The sequence below is a fragment of the Engystomops pustulosus genome, chromosome 7 (assembly GCF_040894005.1).
Source record: "Engystomops pustulosus chromosome 7, aEngPut4.maternal, whole genome shotgun sequence".
In the NCBI taxonomy this organism is placed as follows: Eukaryota; Metazoa; Chordata; class Amphibia; order Anura; family Leptodactylidae; genus Engystomops; species Engystomops pustulosus.
The window spans coordinates 165483676-165505557 of NC_092417.1; the positions used below are offsets into that span (position 1 = coordinate 165483676).

Genomic DNA, 21882 nt, shown 5'->3' on the forward strand with positions numbered 1-21882 from the left:
CTAATAACACCTTTCAAATATGCCCTTTGGAACATCTACTCAGTGTGTAATAGACCTGACCTGACATGACCCATTTATTTCAAAATCATTGGACCTCTGTGGTGTAGTATATAGAGGATGTGTCTGCTCTCCTCCTGTGTGGTGTAGTATATAGAGGATGTGTCTGCTCTCCTCCTGTGTGGTGCAGCATATAGAGGATGTGTCTGCTCTCCTCCTGGGTGGTGTAGTATATAGAGGATGTGTCTGCTCTCCTCCTGTGTGGTGTAGTATATAGAGGATGTGTCAGCTCTCCTGTGTGGTGTAGTATATAGAGGATGTGTCTGCTCTCCTCCTCCTGTGTGGTGTAGTATAGAGGATGTGTCAGCTCTCCTCCTGTGTGGTGTAGTATATAGAGGATGTGTCAGCTCTCCTCTTGTGTGGTGTAGTATATAGAGGATGTGTTGGCTCTCCTCCTGTGTGGTGCAGTATATAGAGGATGTGTCTGCTCTCCTCCTGTGTGGTGTAGTATATAGAGGATGTGTGGGCTCTCCTCCTGTGTGGTGTAGTATATAGAGGATGTGTCTGCTCTCCTCCTGTGTGGTGTAGTATATAGAGGATGTGTCTGCTCTCCTCCTGTGTGGTGTAGTATATAGAGGATGTGTCAGCTCTCCTCCTGTGTGGTGTAGTATATAGAGGATGTGTCAGCTCTCCTCCTGTGTGGTGTAGTATATAGAGGATGTGTCAGCTCTCCTCCTGTGTGGTGTAGTATATAGAGGAGGTGTCTGCTCTCCTCCTGTGTGGAGTAGTATATAGAGGATGTGTCAGCTCTCCTCCTGTATGGTGTAGTACATAGAGGATGTGTCAGCTTTCCTCCTGTGTGGTGTAGTATATAGAGGATGTGTGGGCTCTCCTCCTGTGTGGTGGTAGTATATAGAGGATGTGTGGGCTCTCCTCCTGTGTGGTGTAGTATATAGAGGATGTGTCTGCTCTCCTCCTGTGTGGTGTAGTATATAGAGGATGTGTCGGCTCTCCTCCTGTGTGGTGTAGTATATAGAGGATGTGTCTGCTCCCCTCCTGTGTGGTGTAGTATATAGAGGATGTGTCAGCTCTCCTCCTGTGTGGTGCAGTATATAGAGGATGCGTCGGCTCTCCTCCTGTGTGGTGTAGTATATAGAGGATGTGTCGGCTCTCCTCCTGTGTGGTGTAGTATATAGAGGATGTGTCAGCTCTCCTCCTGGGTGGTGTAGTATATAGAGGATGTGTCTGCTCTCCTCCTGTGTGGTGTAGTATATAGAGGATGTGTCAGCTCTCCTGTGTGGTGTAGTATATAGAGGATGTGTCTGCTCTCCTCCTCCTGTGTGGTGTAGTATAGAGGATGTGTCAGCTCTCCTCCTGTGTGGTGTAGTATATAGAGGATGTGTCAGCTCTCCTCTTGTGTGGTGTAGTATATAGAGGATGTGTTGGCTCTCCTCCTGTGTGGTGCAGTATATAGAGGATGTGTCTGCTCTCCTCCTGTGTGGTGTAGTATATAGAGGATGTGTGGGCTCTCCTCCTGTGTGGTGTAGTATATAGAGGATGTGTCTGCTCTCCTCCTGTGTGGTGTAGTATATAGAGGATGTGTCTGCTCTCCTCCTGTGTGGTGTAGTATATAGAGGATGTGTCAGCTCTCCTCCTGTGTGGTGTAGTATATAGAGGATGTGTCAGCTCTCCTCCTGTGTGGTGTAGTATATAGAGGATGTGTCAGCTCTCCTCCTGTGTGGTGTAGTATATAGAGGAGGTGTCTGCTCTCCTCCTGTGTGGAGTAGTATATAGAGGATGTGTCAGCTCTCCTCCTGTATGGTGTAGTACATAGAGGATGTGTCAGCTTTCCTCCTGTGTGGTGTAGTATATAGAGGATGTGTGGGCTCTCCTCCTGTGTGGTGGTAGTATATAGAGGATGTGTGGGCTCTCCTCCTGTGTGGTGTAGTATATAGAGGATGTGTCTGCTCTCCTCCTGTGTGGTGTAGTATATAGAGGATGTGTCGGCTCTCCTCCTGTGTGGTGTAGTATATAGAGGATGTGTCTGCTCCCCTCCTGTGTGGTGTAGTATATAGAGGATGTGTCAGCTCTCCTCCTGTGTGGTGCAGTATATAGAGGATGCGTCGGCTCTCCTCCTGTGTGGTGTAGTATATAGAGGATGTGTCGGCTCTCCTCCTGTGTGGTGTAGTATATAGAGGATGTGTCAGCTCTCCTCCTGTGTGGTGTAGTATATAGAGGATGTGTCGGCTCTCCTCCTGTGTGGTGTAGTATATAGAGGATGTGTCAGCTTCCCTCCTGTGTGGTGTAGTATATAGAGGATGTGTCAGCTCTCCTCCTGTGTGGTGTAGTATATAGAGGATGTATAGGCCCTCCTCCTGTGTGGTGTAGTATATAGAGGATGTGTGAGCTCTCGTCCTGTGTGGTGTAGTATCTAGAGGATGTGTGGGCTCTCCTCCTGTGTGGTGTAGTATATAGAGGATGTGTCGGCTCTCCTCCTGTGCGGTGTAGTATATAAAGGAGGTGTCTGCTCTCCTCCTGTGCGGTGTAGTATATAGGGGATGTGTCAGCTCTCCTCCTGTGTGGTGTACTATATAGAGGATGTGACAGCTCTCCTCCTGTGTGGTGTAGTATATAGAGGAGGTGTCTGCTCTCCTCCTGTGTGGTGTAGTATATAGAGGATGTGTGAGCTCTCTTCCTGTGCGGTGTAGTATATAGAGGATGTGTCAGCTCTCCTCCTGTGTGGTGTAGTATATAGAGGATGTGTGAGCTCTCCTCCTGTGTGGTGTAGTATATAGAGGATGTGTCGGCTCTCCTCCTGTGTGATGTAGTATATAGAGGATGTGTGGGCTCTCCTCCTGTGTGGTGTAGTATATAGAGGATGTGCAGGCTCTCCTCCTGTGTGGTGTAGTATATAGAGGATGTGCAGGCTCTCCTCCTTTGTGGTGTAGTATATAGAGGATGTGTCAGATCTCCTCCTGTGTGGTGTAGTATATAGAGGATGTGTCGGCTCTCCTCCTGTGTGGTGTAGTATATAGAGGATGTGTCAGCTCTCCTCCTGTGTGGTGTAGTATATAGAGGATGTGCAGGCTCTCCTCCTGTATGGTGTAGTATATAGAGGATGTGTCGGCTCTCCTCCTGGGTGGTGTAGTATATAGAGGATGTGTGGGCTCTCCTCCTGTGTGGTGTAGTATATAGAGGATGTGTGGGCTCTCCTCCTGTGTGGTGTAGTATATAGAGGATGTGTCGGCTCTCCTCCTGTGTGGTGTAGTATATAGAGGATGTGTCAGCTCTCCTCCTGTGGGTGTAGTATATAGAGGATGTGTCCGCTCTCCTCCTGTGTGGTGTAGTATATAGAGGATGTGACAGCTCTCCTCCTGTGTGGTGTAGTATATAGAGGAGGTGTCTGCTCTCCTCCTGTGTGGTGTAGTATATAGAGGATGTGTGGGCTCTCCTCCTGTGTGGTGTAGTATATAGAGGATGTGTCTGCTCTCCTCCTGTGTGGTGTAGTATATAGAGGATGTGTGGGCTCTCCTCCTGTGTGGTGTAGTATATAAAGGATGTGTGGGCTCTCCTCCTGTGTGGTGTAGTATATAGAGGATGTGTCAGCTCTCCTCCTGTGTGGTGTAGTATATAAAGGATGTGTGGGCTCTCCTCCTGTGTGGTGTAGTATATAGAGGATGTGTCGGCTCTCCTCCTGTGTGGTGTAGTATATAAAGGATGTGTGGGCTCTCCTCCTGTGTGGTGTAGTATATAGAGGATGTGTCTCCTGTGTGGTGTAGTATATAGAGGATGTGTCTCCTGTGTGGTGTAGTATATAGAGGATGTGCAGGCTCTCCTCCTGTGTGGTGTAGTATATAGAGGATGTGTCGGCTCTCCTCCTGTGTGGTGTAGTATATAGAGGATGTGTGGGCTCTCCTCCTGTGTGGTGTAGTATAAAGAGGATGTGTGGGCTCTCCTCCTGTGTGGTGTAGTATATAGAGGATGTGTCGGCTCTCCTCCTGTGTGGTGTAGTATATAGAGGATGTGTCGGCTCTCCTCCTGTGTGGTGTAGTATATAGAGGATGTGTCAGCTCTCCTCCTGTGGGTGTAGTATATAGAGGATGTGTCAGCTCTCCTCCTGTGTGTTGTAGTATATAGAGGATGTGACAGCTCTCCTCCTGTGTGGTGTAGTATATAGAGGAGGTGTCTGCTCTCCTCCTGTGTGGTGTAGTATATAGAGGATCTGTGGGCTCTCCTCCTGTGTGGTGTAGTATATAAAGGATGTGCGGGCTCTCCTCCTATGTGGTGTAGTATATAGAGGATGTGTCGGCTCTCCTCCTGTGTGGTGTAGTATATAAAGGATGTGTGGGCTCTCCTCCTGTGTGGTGTAGTATATAGAGGATGTGTCGGCTATCCTCCTGTGTGGTGTAGTATATAAAGGATGTGTGGGCTCTCCTCCTGTGTGGTGTAGTATATAGAGGATGTGTCTCCTGTGTGGTGTAGTATATAGAGGATGCGTCCCCTGTGTGGTGTAGTATATAGAGGATGTGTCAGCTCTCCTGTGTGGTGTAGTATATAGAGGATGTGTCGGCTCTCCTCCTGTGTGGTGTAGGATATAGAGGAGGTGTCTGCTCTCCTCCTGTGTGGTGTAGTGTATAGGGGATGTGTCAGCTCTCCTCCTGTGTGGTGTAGTATATAGAGGATGTGTATGCTCTCCTCCTGTGTGGTGTAGTGTATAGAGGATGTGTTGGCTCTCCTCCTGTGTGGTGTAGTATATGGAGGATGCGTCTTCTCTGAGGTGTAGTATATAGAGGATGCGTCTCCTGTGTGGTGTAGTATATAGAGGATGTGTCAGCTCTCCTCCTGTGTGGTGTAGTATATAGAGGATGTGTCTGCTCTCCTCCTGTGTGGTGCAGCATATAGAGGATGTGTCTGCTCTCCTCCTGGGTGGTGTAGTATATAGAGGATGTGTCTGCTCTCCTCCTGTGTGGTGTAGTATATAGAGGATGTGTCAGCTCTCCTGTGTGGTGTAGTATATAGAGGATGTGTCTGCTCTCCTCCTCCTGTGTGGTGTAGTATAGAGGATGTGTCAGCTCTCCTCCTGTGTGGTGTAGTATATAGAGGATGTGTCAGCTCTCCTCTTGTGTGGTGTAGTATATAGAGGATGTGTTGGCTCTCCTCCTGTGTGGTGCAGTATATAGAGGATGTGTCTGCTCTCCTCCTGTGTGGTGTAGTATATAGAGGATGTGTGGGCTCTCCTCCTGTGTGGTGTAGTATATAGAGGATGTGTCTGCTCTCCTCCTGTGTGGTGTAGTATATAGAGGATGTGTCTGCTCTCCTCCTGTGTGGTGTAGTATATAGAGGATGTGTCAGCTCTCCTCCTGTGTGGTGTAGTATATAGAGGATGTGTCAGCTCTCCTCCTGTGTGGTGTAGTATATAGAGGATGTGTCAGCTCTCCTCCTGTGTGGTGTAGTATATAGAGGAGGTGTCTGCTCTCCTCCTGTGTGGAGTAGTATATAGAGGATGTGTCAGCTCTCCTCCTGTATGGTGTAGTACATAGAGGATGTGTCAGCTCTCCTCCTGTGTGGTGTAGTATATAGAGGATGTGTGGGCTCTCCTCCTGTGTGGTGGTAGTATATAGAGGATGTGTGGGCTCTCCTCCTGTGTGGTGTAGTATATAGAGGATGTGTCTGCTCTCCTCCTGTGTGGTGTAGTATATAGAGGATGTGTCTGCTCTCCTCCTGTGTGGTGTAGTATATAGAGGATGTGTCTGCTCCCCTCCTGTGTGGTGTAGTATATAGAGGATGTGTCAGCTCTCCTCCTGTGTGGTGCAGTATATAGAGGATGCGTCGGCTCTCCTCCTGTGTGGTGTAGTATATAGAGGATGTGTCGGCTCTCCTCCTGTGTGGTGTAGTATATAGAGGATGTGTCGGCTCTCCTCCTGTGTGGTGTAGTATATAGAGGATGTGTCAGCTCTCCTCCTGTGTGGTGTAGTATATAGAGGATGTGTCTGCTCTCCTCCTGTGTGGTGTAGTATATAGAGGATGTGACAGCTCTCCTCCTGTGTGGTGTAGTATATAGAGGATGTGTCTGCTCTCCTCCTGTGTGGTGTAGTATATAGAGGATGTGTCAGCTCCCCTCCTGTGGGTGTAGTATATAGAGGATATGTCTGCTCTCCTCCTGTGTGGTGTAGTATATAGAGGATGTGTCAGCTCCCCTACTGTGTGGTGTAGTATATAGAGGATGTGTCGGCTCTCCTCCTGTGTGGTGTAGTATATAGAGGATGTGTCGGCTCTCCTCCTGTGTGGTGTAGTATATAGAGGATGTGTCTGCTCTCCTGTGTGGTGTAGTATATAGAGGATATGTCGGCTCTCCTCCTGTGTGGTGTAGTATATAGAGGATGTGTCGGCTCTCCTCCTGTGTGGTGTAGTATATAGAGGATGTGTGCGCTCTCCTCCTGTGTGGTGTAGTATATAGAGGATGTGTCAGCTCTCCTCCTGTATGGTGTAGTATATAGAGGATGTGTGAGCTCTCCTCCTCTGTGGTGTAGTATATAAAGGATGTGTGGGCTCTCCTCCTGTGTGGTGTAGTATATAGAGGAGGTGTCGGCTCTCCTCCTGTGTGGTGTAGTATATAGAGGATGTGTCTGCTCTCCTCCTGTGTGGTGTAGTATATAGAGGATGTGTCAGCTCCCCTCCTGTGTGGTGTAGTATATAGAGGATGTGTCAGCTCTCCTCCTGTGTGGTGTAGTATATAGAGGATGTGTCGGCTCTCCTCCTGTGTGGTGTAGTATATAGAGGATGTGTCAGCTTCCCTCCTGTGTGGTGTAGTATATAGAGGATGTGTCAGCTCTCCTCCTGTGTGGTGTAGTATATAGAGGATGTATAGGCCCTCCTCCTGTGTGGTGTAGTATATAGAGGATGTGTGAGCTCTCGTCCTGTGTGGTGTAGTATCTAGAGGATGTGTGGGCTCTCCTCCTGTGTGGTGTAGTATATAGAGGATGTGTCGGCTCTCCTCCTGTGCGGTGTAGTATATAAAGGAGGTGTCTGCTCTCCTCCTGTGCGGTGTAGTATATAGGGGATGTGTCAGCTCTCCTCCTGTGTGGTGTACTATATAGAGGATGTGACAGCTCTCCTCCTGTGTGGTGTAGTATATAGAGGAGGTGTCTGCTCTCCTCCTGTGTGGTGTAGTATATAGAGGATGTGTGAGCTCTCTTCCTGTGCGGTGTAGTATATAGAGGATGTGTCAGCTCTCCTCCTGTGTGGTGTAGTATATAGAGGATGTGTGAGCTCTCCTCCTGTGTGGTGTAGTATATAGAGGATGTGTCGGCTCTCCTCCTGTGTGATGTAGTATATAGAGGATGTGTGGGCTCTCCTCCTGTGTGGTGTAGTATATAGAGGATGTGCAGGCTCTCCTCCTGTGTGGTGTAGTATATAGAGGATGTGCAGGCTCTCCTCCTTTGTGGTGTAGTATATAGAGGATGTGTCAGATCTCCTCCTGTGTGGTGTAGTATATAGAGGATGTGTCGGCTCTCCTCCTGTGTGGTGTAGTATATAGAGGATGTGTCAGCTCTCCTCCTGTGTGGTGTAGTATATAGAGGATGTGCAGGCTCTCCTCCTGTATGGTGTAGTATATAGAGGATGTGTCGGCTCTCCTCCTGGGTGGTGTAGTATATAGAGGATGTGTGGGCTCTCCTCCTGTGTGGTGTAGTATATAGAGGATGTGTGGGCTCTCCTCCTGTGTGGTGTAGTATATAGAGGATGTGTCGGCTCTCCTCCTGTGTGGTGTAGTATATAGAGGATGTGTCAGCTCTCCTCCTGTGGGTGTAGTATATAGAGGATGTGTCCGCTCTCCTCCTGTGTGGTGTAGTATATAGAGGATGTGACAGCTCTCCTCCTGTGTGGTGTAGTATATAGAGGAGGTGTCTGCTCTCCTCCTGTGTGGTGTAGTATATAGAGGATGTGTGGGCTCTCCTCCTGTGTGGTGTAGTATATAGAGGATGTGTCTGCTCTCCTCCTGTGTGGTGTAGTATATAGAGGATGTGTGGGCTCTCCTCCTGTGTGGTGTAGTATATAAAGGATGTGTGGGCTCTCCTCCTGTGTGGTGTAGTATATAGAGGATGTGTCAGCTCTCCTCCTGTGTGGTGTAGTATATAAAGGATGTGTGGGCTCTCCTCCTGTGTGGTGTAGTATATAGAGGATGTGTCGGCTCTCCTCCTGTGTGGTGTAGTATATAAAGGATGTGTGGGCTCTCCTCCTGTGTGGTGTAGTATATAGAGGATGTGTCTCCTGTGTGGTGTAGTATATAGAGGATGTGTCTCCTGTGTGGTGTAGTATATAGAGGATGTGCAGGCTCTCCTCCTGTGTGGTGTAGTATATAGAGGATGTGTCGGCTCTCCTCCTGTGTGGTGTAGTATATAGAGGATGTGTGGGCTCTCCTCCTGTGTGGTGTAGTATAAAGAGGATGTGTGGGCTCTCCTCCTGTGTGGTGTAGTATATAGAGGATGTGTCGGCTCTCCTCCTGTGTGGTGTAGTATATAGAGGATGTGTCGGCTCTCCTCCTGTGTGGTGTAGTATATAGAGGATGTGTCAGCTCTCCTCCTGTGGGTGTAGTATATAGAGGATGTGTCAGCTCTCCTCCTGTGTGTTGTAGTATATAGAGGATGTGACAGCTCTCCTCCTGTGTGGTGTAGTATATAGAGGAGGTGTCTGCTCTCCTCCTGTGTGGTGTAGTATATAGAGGATCTGTGGGCTCTCCTCCTGTGTGGTGTAGTATATAAAGGATGTGCGGGCTCTCCTCCTATGTGGTGTAGTATATAGAGGATGTGTCGGCTCTCCTCCTGTGTGGTGTAGTATATAAAGGATGTGTGGGCTCTCCTCCTGTGTGGTGTAGTATATAGAGGATGTGTCGGCTATCCTCCTGTGTGGTGTAGTATATAAAGGATGTGTGGGCTCTCCTCCTGTGTGGTGTAGTATATAGAGGATGTGTCTCCTGTGTGGTGTAGTATATAGAGGATGCGTCTCCTGTGTGGTGTAGTATATAGAGGATGTGTCAGCTCTCCTGTGTGGTGTAGTATATAGAGGATGTGTCGGCTCTCCTCCTGTGTGGTGTAGGATATAGAGGAGGTGTCTGCTCTCCTCCTGTGTGGTGTAGTGTATAGGGGATGTGTCAGCTCTCCTCCTGTGTGGTGTAGTATATAGAGGATGTGTATGCTCTCCTCCTGTGTGGTGTAGTGTATAGAGGATGTGTTGGCTCTCCTCCTGTGTGGTGTAGTATATAGAGGATGCGTCTTCTCTGAGGTGTAGTATATAGAGGATGCGTCTCCTGTGTGGTGTAGTATATAGAGGATGTGTCAGCTCTCCTCCTGTGTGGTGTAGTATCTAGAGGATGTGTCAGCTCTCCTCCTGTGTGGTGTAGTATATAGAGGATGTGTCAGCTCTCCTCCTGTGTGGTGTAGTATATAGAGGATGTGTGGGCTCTCGTCCTGTGTGGTGTAGTATATAGAGAATGTGTCAGCTCTCCTCCTGTGTGGTGTAGTATATAGAGGATGTGTGGGCTCTCCTCCTGTGTGGGGTAGTATATAGAGGATGTGTCGGCTCTCCTCCTGTGTGGTGTAGTATAAAGAGGATGTATCGGCTCTCCTCCTGTGTGATGTAGTATATAGAGGATGTGTGGGCTCTCCTCCTGTGTGGTGTAGTATATAGAGGATGTGCAGGCTCTCCTCCTGTGTGGTGTAGTATATAGAGGATGTGCAGGCTCTCCTCCTGTGTGGTGTAGTATATACAGGATGTGTCAGGTCTCCTCCTGTGTGGTGTAGTATATAGAGGATGTGTCGGCTCTCCTCCTGTGTGGTGTAGTATATAGAGGAGGTGTCAGCTCTCCTCCTGTGGGTGTAGTATATAGAGGATGTGTCCGCTCTCCTTCTGTGTGGCGTAGTATATAGAGGATGTGACAGCTCTTCTCCTGTGTGGTGTAGTATATAGAGGAGGTGTCTGCTCTACTCCTGTGTGGTGTAGTATATAGAGGATGTGTGGGCTCTCCTCCTGTGTGGTGTAGTATATAAAGGATGTGTGGGCTCTCCTCCTGTGTGGTGTAGTATATAGAGGATGTGTCGGCTCTCCTCCTGTGTGGTGTAGTATATAAAGGATGTGTCGGCTCTCCTCCTGTGTGGTGTAGTATAAAGAGGATGTATCGGCTCTCCTCCTGTGTGGTGTAGTATAAAGAGGATGTATCGGCTCTCCTCCTGTGTGATGTAGTATATAGAGGATGTGTGGGCTCTCCTCCTGTGTGGTGTAGTATATAGAGGATGTGCAGGCTCTCCTCCTGTGTGGTGTAGTATATAGAGGATGTGCAGGCTCTCCTCCTGTGTGGTGTAGTATATACAGGATGTGTCAGATCTCCTCCTGTGTGGTGTAGTATATAGAGGATGTGTCGGCTCTCCTCCTGTGTGGTGTAGTATATAGAGGAGGTGTCAGCTCTCCTCCTGTGGGTGTAGTATTTAGAGGATGTGTCCGCTCTCCTCCTGTGTGGCGTAGTATATAGAGGATGTGACAGCTCTTCTCCTGTGTGGTGTAGTATATAGAGGAGGTGTCTGCTCTCCTCCTGTGTGGTGTAGTATATAGAGGATGTGTGGGCTCTCCTCCTGTGTGGTGTAGTATATAAAGGATGTGTGGGCTCTCCTCCTGTGTGGTGTAGTATATAGAGGATGTGTCGGCTCTCCTCCTGTGTGGTGTAGTATATAAAGGATGTGTCGGCTCTCCTCCTGTGTGGTGCAGTATAAAGAGGATGTATCGGCTCTCCTCCTGTGTGATGTAGTATATAGAGGATGTGTGGGCTCTCCTCCTGTGTGGTGTAGTATATAGAGGATGTGCAGGCTCTCCTCCTGTGTGGTGTAGTATATAGAGGATGTGCAGGCTCTCCTCCTGTGTGCTGTAGTATATACAGGATGTGTCAGATCTCCTCCTGTGTGGTGTAGTATATAGAGGATGTGTCGGCTCTCCTCCTGTGTGGTGTAGTATATAGAGTAGGTGTCAGCTCTCCTTCTGTGGGTGTAGTATATAGAGGATGTGTCCGCTCTCCTCCTGTGTGGCGTAGTATATAGGGAATGTGACAGCTCTTCTCCTGTGTGGTGTAGTATATAGAGGAGGTGTCTGCTCTCCTCCTGTGTGGTGTAGTATATAGAGGATGTGTGGGCTCTCCTCCTGTGTGGTGTAGTATATAAAGGATGTGTGGGCTCTCCTCCTGTGTGGTGTAGTATATAGAGGATGTGTCGGCTCTCCTCCTGTGTGGTGTAGTATATAAAGGATGTGTGGGCTCTCCTCCTGTGTGGTGTAGTATATAGAGGATGTGTCGGCTTTCTCCTCCTGTGTGGTGTAGTATATAAAGGATGTGTGGGCTCTCCTCCTGTGTGGTGTAGTATTTAGAGGATGTGTCGGCTCTCCTCCTGTGTGGTGTAGTATATAAAGGATGTGTGGGCTCTCCTCCTGTCTGAAGTAGTATATAGAGGATGTGTCTCCTGTGTGGTGTAGTATATAGAGGATGCGTCTCCTGTGTGGTGTAGTATATAGAGGATGTGTCAGCTCTCCTGTGTGGTGTAGTATATAGAAGATGTGTCGGCTCTCCTCCTGTGTGGTGTAGGATATATAGGAGGTGTCTGCTCTCCTCCTGTGTGGTGTAGTGTATAGGGGATGTGTCAGCTCTCCTCCTGTGTGGTGTAGTATATAGAGGATGTGTATGCTCTCCTCCAATGTGGTGTAGTATATAGAGGATGTGTCAGCTCTCCTGTGTGGTGTAGTATATAGAAGATGTGTGGGCTCTCCTCCTGTGTGGTGTAGTATATAGAGGAGGTGTCGGCTCTCCTTCTGTGTGGTGTAGTATATAGAGGATGTGTCGGCTCTCCTCCTGTGTGGTGCAGTATTTAGAGGAGGTGTCAGCTCTCCTCCTGTGTGGGGTGATATATAGAGGATGTGTCAGCTCTCCTCCTGTGTGGTGTAGTGTTTAGAGGATGTGTCAGCTCTCCTCCTCCTGTGTCGTGTAGTATATAGAGGAGGTGTGGGCTCTCCTCCTGTGTGGTGTAGTATATAGAGGAGGTAACTGCGCTCCTTTTGTGTGGTGTAGTATATAGAGGATGTGTCGGCTCTCCTCCTGTGTGGTGCAGTATATAGAGGATGTGTCGGCTATCCTCCTGTGTGGTGTAGTATATAAAGGATGTGTGGGCTTTCCTGCTGTGTGGTGTAGTATATAGAGGAAGTGTCGGCTATCCTCCTGTGTGGTGTAGTATATAAAGGATGTGTGGGCTCTCCTCCTGTGTGGTGTATTATAAAGAGGATGTGTCTGCTCTCTTCCTGTGTGGTGTAGTATATAGAGGATGTGTCTGCTCTCCTCCTGTGTGGTGTAGTATATAGAGGATGTGTCAGCTCCCCTCCTCTGGGGTGTAGTACATAAAGGATGTTTGGGCTCTCCTCCTGTGTGGTGTAGTATATAGAGGATGTGTCGGCTCTCCTCCTGTGTGGTGTAGTATATAGAGGATGTGTCTGCTCTCCTCCTGTGTGGTGTAGTATATGGAGGATGTGTCTGCTCTCCTCCTGTGTGGTGTAGTATAAAGAGGATGTGTCTGCTCTCCTCCTGTGTGGTGTAGTATATAGAGGATGTGTTTGCTCCCCTCCTGTGTGGTGTAGTATATAGAGGATGTGTCAGCTCTCCTCCTGTGTGGTGCAGTATATAGAGGATGCGTCGGCTCTCCTCCTGTGTGGTGTAGTATATAGAGGATGTGTCGGCTCTCCTCCTGTGTGGTGTAGTACATAGAGGATGTGTCGGCTCTCCTCCTGTGTGGTGTAGTATATAGAGGATGTGTCAGCTCTCCTCCTGTGTGGTGTAGTATATAGAGGATGTGTCTGCTATTCTCCTGTGTGGTGTAGTATATAGAGGATGTGACAGCTCTTCTGCTGTGTGGTGTAGTATATAGAGGATGTGTCTGCTCTCCTCCTGTGTGGTGTAGTATATAGAGGATTTGTCAGCTCCCCTCCTGTGGGTGTAGTATATAGAGGATGTGTCTGCTCTCCTCCTGTGTGGTGTAGTATATAGAGGATGTGTCAGCTCCCCTCCTGTGTGGTGTAGTATATAGAGGATGTGTCGGCTCTCCTCCTGTGAGGTGTAGTATATAGAGGATGTGTCGGCTCTCCTCCTGTGTGGTGTAGTATATAGAGGATGTGTCTGCTCTCCTGTGTGGTGTAGTATATAGAGGATATGTCGGCTCTCCTCCTGTGTGGTGTAGTATATAGAGGATGTGTCGGCTCTCCTCCTTTGTGGTGTAGTATATAGAGGATGTGTGCGCTCTCCTCCTGTGTGGTGTAGTATATAGAGGATGTGTCAGCTCTCCTCCTGTATGGTGTAGTATATAGAGGATGTGTGAGCTCTCCTCCTGTGTGATGTAGTATATAAAGGATGTGTGGGCTCTCCTCCTGTGTGGTGTAGTATATAGAGGAGGTGTCGGCTCTCCTCCTGTGTGGTGTAGTATATAGAGGATGTGTCTGCTCTCCTCCTGTGTGGTGTAGTATATAGAGGATGTGTCAGCTCCCCTCCTGTGTGGTGTAGTATATAGAGGATGTGTGGGCTCTCCTCCTGTGTGGTGTAGTATATAGAGGATGTGTCAGCTTCCCTCCTGTGTGGTGTAGTATATAGAGGATGTGTCGGCTCTCCTCCTGTGTGGTGTAGTATATAGAGGATGTATAGGCCCTCCTCCTGTGTGGTGTAGTATATAGAGGATGTGTGAGCTCTCGTCCTGTGTGGTGTAGTATCTAGAGGATGTGTGGGCTCTCCTCCTGTGTGGTGTAGTATATAGACGATGTGTCAGCTCTCCTCCTGTGCGGTGTAGTATATAAAGGAGGTGTCTGCTCTCCTCCTGTGTGGTGTAGTATATAGGGGATGTGTCAGCTCTCCTCCTGTGTGGTGTACTATATAGAGGATGTGACAGCTCTCCTCCTGTTTGGTGTAGTATATAGAGGAGGTGTCTGCTCTCCTCCTGTGTGGTGTAGTATATAGAGGATGTGTGAGCTCTCTTCCTGTGCGGTGTAGTATATAGAGGATGTGTCAGCTCTCCTCCTGTGTGGTGTAGTATATAGAGGATGTGTGAGCTCTCCTCCTGTGTGGTGTAGTATATAGAGGATGTGTGGGCTCTCCTCCTGTGTGGTGTAGTATATAGAGGATGTGCAGGCTCTCCTCCTGTGTGGTGTAGTATATAGAGGATGTGCAGGCTCTCCTCCTTTGTGGTGTAGTATATAGAGGATGTGTCAGATCTCCTCCTGTGTGGTGTAGTATATAGAGGATGTGTCAGCTCTCCTCCTGTGTGGTGTAGTATATAGAGGATGTGTCAGCTCTCCTCCTGTGTGGTGTAGTATATAGAGGATGTGTCCGCTCTCCTCCTGTGTGGTGTAGTATATAGAGGATGTGTCGGCTCTCCTCCTGTGTGGTGTAGTATATAGAGGATGTGTGGGCTCTCCTCCTGTGTGGTGTAGTATATAGAGGATGTGTGGGCTCTCCTCCTGTGTGGTGTAGTATATAGAGGCTGTGTCGGCTCTCCTCCTGTGTGGTGTAGTATATAGAGGATGTGTCAGCTCTCCTCCTGTGGGTGTAGTATATAGAGGATGTGTGGGCTCTCCTCCTGTGTGGTGTAGTATAAAAAGGATGTGTGGGCTCTCCTCCTGTGTGGTGTAGTATATAGAGGATGTGTCAGCTCTCCTCCTGTGTGGTGTAGTATATAGAGTGTCAGGTTCGCTAGGGAGATTGCTGGGACTTCTGGTTCTTCTGGTGGTACCAGCAGCGTTCTCCGAACCCCGGCGCGTATCCGCGCAAACTCCACCTCTCGTCCTGGGCAGCGGCTGCTAAGATCTCGCGCTGTCTAGGAGTTGCTGGGACTTTGAACCTCTGCTTGGTGCCTGGTTGTTTCTGCACCATGAGGGGTTAATTCCCAGATGCTGTCCAGCACCTATCAGGTTCTGGAGGTGGAGTTCTGGCTGCATAAATTGCAGCTTCACTAGTCACCAGTGCCAGTGTTTGAAAATCCCTTTCTCCACTCGCTGCTCTAGGTTGTATTGCTCAGTATCTTTATCTGTATTGTTGTTACCTCGGCTAGTTTTTGACTTTGACTCTTTGCTTACTGATTTTGCTATTGACGTACCCTCTCGTTGTGATTCCGGCTTGTTTACCATTCTTTTGTGTTTTATGTTGTCAGTCTGTTTGTGTTTTCCTTCCCACACTTATTCCAGCGTATCTCGAAGTCTTCAAGTAGTCGCCCCACGGTTTAGCGTGGGGGGGCTATAGGAAGGGACAGAGGTTGGGGCAAGCTCAGGGCTCACTATCCCCTGTCTTTTGTGTACCAATCTTAACAGAAACACTGGCCACACATAGGTCTGCATCCTGTATCCGACCTGCTACATTCTCTCCTCTAATGGAGCCTTTGTCAGCTGTGGTCACTCAGGTCCAGACCCTAACTCAGGTTGTTCAGGATCTAGCCTCCCGTCTCCAAATTCAGGAATCTATGCAGGTTCCGCGGCAGACATCACCGCAGGATCCACTGCCACCCACACCTGAACCTAAGGTTCCTCTCCCTGACGTGTTTTTTGGTGACCGTAAGAAATTTTTTTCATTTCGGGAGGGCTGTAAACTTTATTTTTCCTTACGTCCTCGTTCATCGGGCACAGAGATTCAAAGGGTGGGCGTGGTAATTTCCCTGCTGCGTGGGGATCCGCAAAATTGGGCCTTTTCTCTCCCACCTGACTCTCCATCCCGTTCTTCTCTTGACGCTTTTTTTTTTGCTTTAGGCCAGATTTATGACGAACCTGACCGCCGAGCACTTGCAGTTTCCCACCTTAGATCTCTGTGTCAGGGAAAACGGACAGCAGAAGATTATTGTGCCCAGTTCAGACAGTATGTGACTGACTCGCAATGGAATGACTGCGCCCTAAAAGACCAATTTATGTCCGGACTGTCAGACCGAGTACAGGACTTAGTCTTAGCTTATGCCGAGCCTCAGACATTAGATGATGCTATGACTCTGGTCATCCGAGTTGATCGTCGCCTAAGATCCAGGCGATCACCTCGGGTGTCCTCTGACTGTCAGCCAGCGGCCAGTCTGTCTCCAGGTAGTCCAGAATTGGAATCCATGGAGCTGGATAGCATCTCTCCTGCACAGCGGAAGCAACATCGACTGAGACGTCATCTTTGTTTCTACTGTGGAAGTCCTGATCATCTGGTCAACACCTGTTCCAAGAGGCAGCAGCAGGAAAACTTCCGCTCCTAAGCAGTAGTCGGGGGGACTGCTTAGGAGCTCAGGTACTCCCAATTGTGTCTAGAATGTATTTACCTTGTACAGTTAAGTTTCAGTCTGTTTCCTGCACTGGTCGCACCTTTTTGGATTCAGGTGCTGCGTCTAATTTAATCGATTATAAGTTTGTCTCTCAGTTTTGCATGTCATTGATTCCATTGTCCACTCCTATCCAGATGTCGGGTGCGGATTTGACCCATCTACAGGCAGGGTTGATCAAATTCAGAACCCCGCAGATAAAGCTTATGGTAGGAGCTATGCATGAAGAATGGTGTTCTTTCCTAGTTATGGAAAACTTGTCTGAAAATGTCATTCTTGGTCTACCCTGGCTCCGGATCCATAATCCGGTAATTAATTGGGAAACTCTGGAGCTGGTTCATTGGGGTCCTCACTGTAAGGATCACCTGTCCAAAGTTTCATTATGTACAGTAGTAGCGGAAGATCAGAGTCTTCCAGGTTTTCTCTCTGATTACTCAGATGTGTTTTCAAAACCCTTGTCCCAAGTCCTTCCTCCTCACAGGGAGTTTGATTGTAAAATTGACCTTCTTCCTGATGCTAGATTGCCAAAGGGTCGTATATATAACCTGTCAGTACCAGAACGGGAGTCACTGAAGAGTTATATTGATGAGAGTTTGGCAATCGGACATATCCGTCCCTCTGAGTCGCCCACTGGGGCCGGGTTCTTTTTTGTTGAGAAAAAAGATGGTGGTCTACGGCCGTGTATTGATTATCGAGAATTAAATAAGATAACGGTAAAAAACTCAGGTCCTCTCCCCTTGATCCCGGATCTCTTAAATCAGGTTTCTGGGGCCCAAGTTTTCTCTAAATTAGATCTCAGAGGGGCTTATAACCTGATTCGGATCCGAGAAGGGGATGAGTGGAAAACCGCATTTAATACACCTTTGGGGCACTTTGAATACCTGGTTATGCCCTTTGGTTTGAGTAATGCCCCAGCGGTTTTTCAAGGGTTTATGAACTCCATCTTTCATGATTACATCGGTGTGTTTATGGTGGTATATCTAGACGATATTTTGATTTTCTCTCCTGATATGGTTTCTCACCAGCAACATCTCCGCCAAGTACTTACCAGGTTGCGCAAAAACCACCTCTTCGCTAAGCTGGAAAAGTGTGTTTTTTGCGTCCAGAAGGTTTCCTTCTTAGGTTATGTTGTGACTCCCTCTGATGTACAGATGGATCCGAGTAAGGTTCAGGCGCTCACGGACTGGGTTCGGCCTACCAATCTTAAGGCCCTACAACGTTTTTTAGGTTTCGCTAACTATTATCGGAACTTTATAAAGAGCTTTTCCGTGATCGCCAAACCCCTCACGGATCTGACCCGTAAGGGTGCTGATCCGAACAATTGGTCCCCTGCCGCTTACTCAGCGTTTGAAACTCTAAAAGCGGCATTCTCGTCAGCCCCGGTTTTGGTTCAACCTGACCTCTCTCTACCGTTTGTTGTGGAGGTTGATGCCTCCGAGGTAGGAGTAGGTGCAGCGTTGTCTCAGGGGTCTTCCACTCTCACCAGACTTAGGCCCTGTGCATATTTCTCTAGAAAGTTTTCCTCCTGTGAGAGGAATTATGATATTGGTAATCGAGAGCTCCTTGCCATTAAGTGGGCATTTGAAGTCTGGCGACACTTTTTGGAGGGAGCTCTTCATCCGATAACTGTGCTCACGGATCATAAGAACTTAGTATATTTGGATACTGCTAAGCGCTTGAACTCACGTCAGGCTAGGTGGGCCTTGTTTTTCTCTCGCTTTAATTTTGTGGTCACCTACCGACCTGGGTCAAAAAATGTGAAGGCTGATGCCTTGTCCCGTAGCTTCGGGACTCCTGAGCTTCCAGAGGCTGCTGACAGTAATATTTTGTCTCCAGGGGTTGTGCTGGCAGCTGTCTCCTCCCACCTCTCCTCTCAAATTTTAGCAGGACAAAGATCTGCACCTAAAGACCTTCCGGAAGGCAAATTATTTGTTCCTCCTTCTTGTCGTTTGAGAGTGTTGGAGGAGACGCATTGCTCGGTATTGGCTGGTCATCCGGGAATGCGGAGTACCTTGGATCTCTTAAAAAGAAGTTACTGGTGGCCTCACATGACTAAGGATGTGCACGCATTTGTCCAAGCCTGTCAGGTCTGTGCGCGAGGAAAGACTCCCAGGAGACGTCCTGAGGGGCCTCTTCTTCCGCTTCCAGTTCCCACCAGGCCATGGTCTAACGTGTCTATGGACTTCGTCACTGATCTGCCAGCATCTCAAGGCTATACAGTGATTTGGGTGGTAGTGGACCGTTTCTCTAAAATGGGACACTTTGTTCCATTAAAAAAGTTGCCTTCAGCTGAAGAATTGGCTGAATTGTTTATACAGAATATTGTACGCCTCCATGGTATACCAGATGATATTGTGTCAGATAGGGGCGTACAATTTGTTTCCAAATTTTGGCGAGCATTTTGTTCTAGACTGGAAGTTAATTTGTCGTTCTCGTCGGCGTTTCACCCTGAGTCTAATGGTCAGTCTGAGAGAATGAATCAGGAGATGATTCAATATCTGCGACTCTTTGTCTCGGACAGTCAGGACCAGTGGGTGAAATTCCTTCCGTTGGCAGAATTTGCTATTAATAACCACTGTAGTTCGTCCACACAGGTATCTCCGTTTTTCTGCAATTATGGTTTTCATCCACGTTTCTCTTTTTCATCTGTGCCTGTCTCTAATATTCCTCGAGCGGAAGCTATTACATCCAAGTTGCGCTCGCTCTGGTCACAAGTTCGGGAGAATATTCAGAGGGCACAAAATTCTATGGTCCAACAAACTGAAAGAAGGCGCACTAAATCTGATACGTTTGTGGTGGGGGATAAAGTGTGGTTATCAACAAAAAACCTTAAATTGAAGGTCCCCTCTTTGAAGTTTGCGGGTCCGTTTGTTGTTACTCATATTGTTAACCCGGTTTCCTTCAAGATTACACTTCCAGCAGGGTAGCGGGTCCATAACACCTTCCATAAGAGTCTTCTGAAGCGCTATGTTGAGCCTGTTTTGCCTCTTTCTGACCCTCCTTCTCCATCTATTGTGGAGGGGAATCTGGAATTTGAGGTGGAAAAGGTGGTGAATTCCAGATGGGTAGGTAACTCCCTGCAGTACCTGGTCCATTGGAAAGGTTTTGGTCCTGAGGATAGGTCTTGGGTTCCGGCTAGAGATGTTCATGCTCCACGGTTACTCAGGTTATTTCATCAGACCTACCCTCAGAAGCCATCTTTAAGATCTAGGGGTCCGAAGGCCCCCCGTCAGGGGGGGGGTACTGTCAGGTTCGCTAGGGAGATTGCTGGGACTTCTGGTTCTTCTGGTGGTACCAGCAGCGTTCTCCGAACCCCGGCGCGTATCCGCGCAAACTCCACCTCTCGTCCTGGGCAGCGGCTGCTAAGATCTCGCGCTGTCTAGGAGTTGCTGGGACTTTGAACCTCTGCTTGGTGCCTGGTTGTTTCTGCACCATGAGGGGTTAATTCCCAGATGCTGTCCAGCACCTATCAGGTTCTGGAGGTGGAGTTCTGGCTGCATAAATTGCAGCTTCACTAGTCACCAGTGCCAGTGTTTGAAAATCCCTTTCTCCACTCGCTGCTCTAGGTTGTATTGCTCAGTATCTTTATCTGTATTGTTGTTACCTCGGCTAGTTTTTGACTTTGACTCTTTGCTTACTGATTTTGCTATTGACGTACCCTCTCGTTGTGATTCCGGCTTGTTTACCATTCTTTTGTGTTTTATGTTGTCAGTCTGTTTGTGTTTTCCTTCCCACACTTATTCCAGCGTATCTCGAAGTCTTCAAGTAGTCGCCCCACGGTTTAGCGTGGGGGGGCTATAGGAAGGGACAGAGGTTGGGGCAAGCTCAGGGCTCACTATCCCCTGTCTTTTGTGTACCAATCTTAACATAGAGGATGTGTGGGCTCTCCTCCTGTGTGGTGTAGTATATAGAGGATGTGTCTGCTCTCCTCCTGTGTGGTGTAGTATATAGAGGATGTGTGGGCTCTCCTCCTGTGTGGTGTAGTATAAAAAGGATGTGTGGGCTCTCCTCCTGTGTGGTGTAGTATATAGAGGATGTGTCAGCTCTCCTCCTGTGTGGTGTAGTATATAGAGGATGTGCAGGCTCTCCTCCTGTGTGGTGTAGTATATAGAGGATGTGTCGGCTCTCCTCCTGTGTGGTGTAGTATATAGAGGATGTGTGGGCTCTCCTCCTGAGTGGTGTAGTATATAGAGGATGTGTGGGCTCTCCTCCTGTGTGGTGTACTATATAGAGGATGTGTGGGCTCTCCTCCTGTGTGGTGTAGTATATAGAGGAGGTGTCGGCTCTCCTCCTGTGTGGTGTAGTATATAGAGGATGTGTCAGCTCTCCTCCTGTGGGTGTAGTATATAGAGGATGTGTCCGCTCTCCTCCTGTGTGGTGTAGTATATAGAGGATGTGACAGCTCTCCTCCTGTGTGGTGTAGTATACAGAGGAGGTGTCTGCTCTCCTCCTGTGTGGTGTAGTATATAGAGGATGTGTGGGCTCTCCTCCTGTTTGGTGTAGTATATAAAGGATGTGTGGGCTCTCCTCCTGTGTGGTGTAGTATATAGAGCAGGGGTCAGGAACCTTTTTGGCTGAGAGAGCCATGAACACCACATATTTTAAAATGTTATTCCGTAAGAGCCGTACCATATGCAGATGCCCCCCAGTAGATAGGTAGTCCCAGTGTCACGGTTGCCCCTATGATCTAGGCCCCTCTCCGTGGCAGTGCCCCTTTCCAAGCTCACTCAACTCACCACTTTCCGGCTCCCTTCCTGTCTGGCCAGCACGCGCCGGCACTCACGCTGCCCACTTCCCGTGTTCCTATAAAGACTGGCGGCTACCAGCATTCCCCGTCGGATCTTAGTGCTTCATGCCTATGAGGAAGCTTTCCACAGTGTTTCCTTCCCAAGTGTTGACCCTCCCATTGTGACCCCGAACCTGTTCCTGATTCTGCTCCTTCGCTGCCAGTCCTGATCTATTGCTCCGTCCCCGACCTTGCATCATTGCTGCCTGCCTTGACGGTGTGCCTGTTCCTGACCACGAGACTGCCAAGTGATCCTGTACCTCGACCTTGGAAGCACCGTGGACAAGTCGCACCTGTGGAATTACCTGGTTGTACCACCCTGCAGCAAGACCATCCTGCTTTGCGGCGGGCTCTGGGGAAGACCGGGTGCCACTTAGATTCCGTTCCCAGGTGTCTGCTTACATCATTGTCTGCGGTGGTCCAGGGGATTCCCTACTCCAAATGCTGACACCCAGGATGGTAGGTAGTCCTAGCACATGTCCCCCAGTATATAGGTAGCCACAGCACATACCCTCAAGTAGATAGGTAGCCACAGCACATGCCCCCAGTATATAGGTGGCCCCAGCACATACTCCCATTAGATAGGTAGCCACAGCATAAGCCCCCCAAGTAGATCAGTAGCCAAAGCACATGTCCCCGGGTAGATAGGTTGTCACAGCAAAAAACAAAAGATTAATCACTTACCAGCGCTCCCTGCAGCCAGCTCCTCATCGCTCCAACGCTCTTATCTTTGACCCAGGTTTAGACGATGGCGGCGAT

At 48.6% G+C, this 21882-nt stretch overlaps 1 long non-coding RNA gene across 1 annotated transcript in view; it reads left to right on the forward strand.

Moving 5' to 3' along the window:
• Positions 1 to 21882, forward strand: part of LOC140071258 (uncharacterized) — a 39848-nt gene that overhangs the window by 4486 nt on the left and 13480 nt on the right. The window lies entirely within an intron of this gene.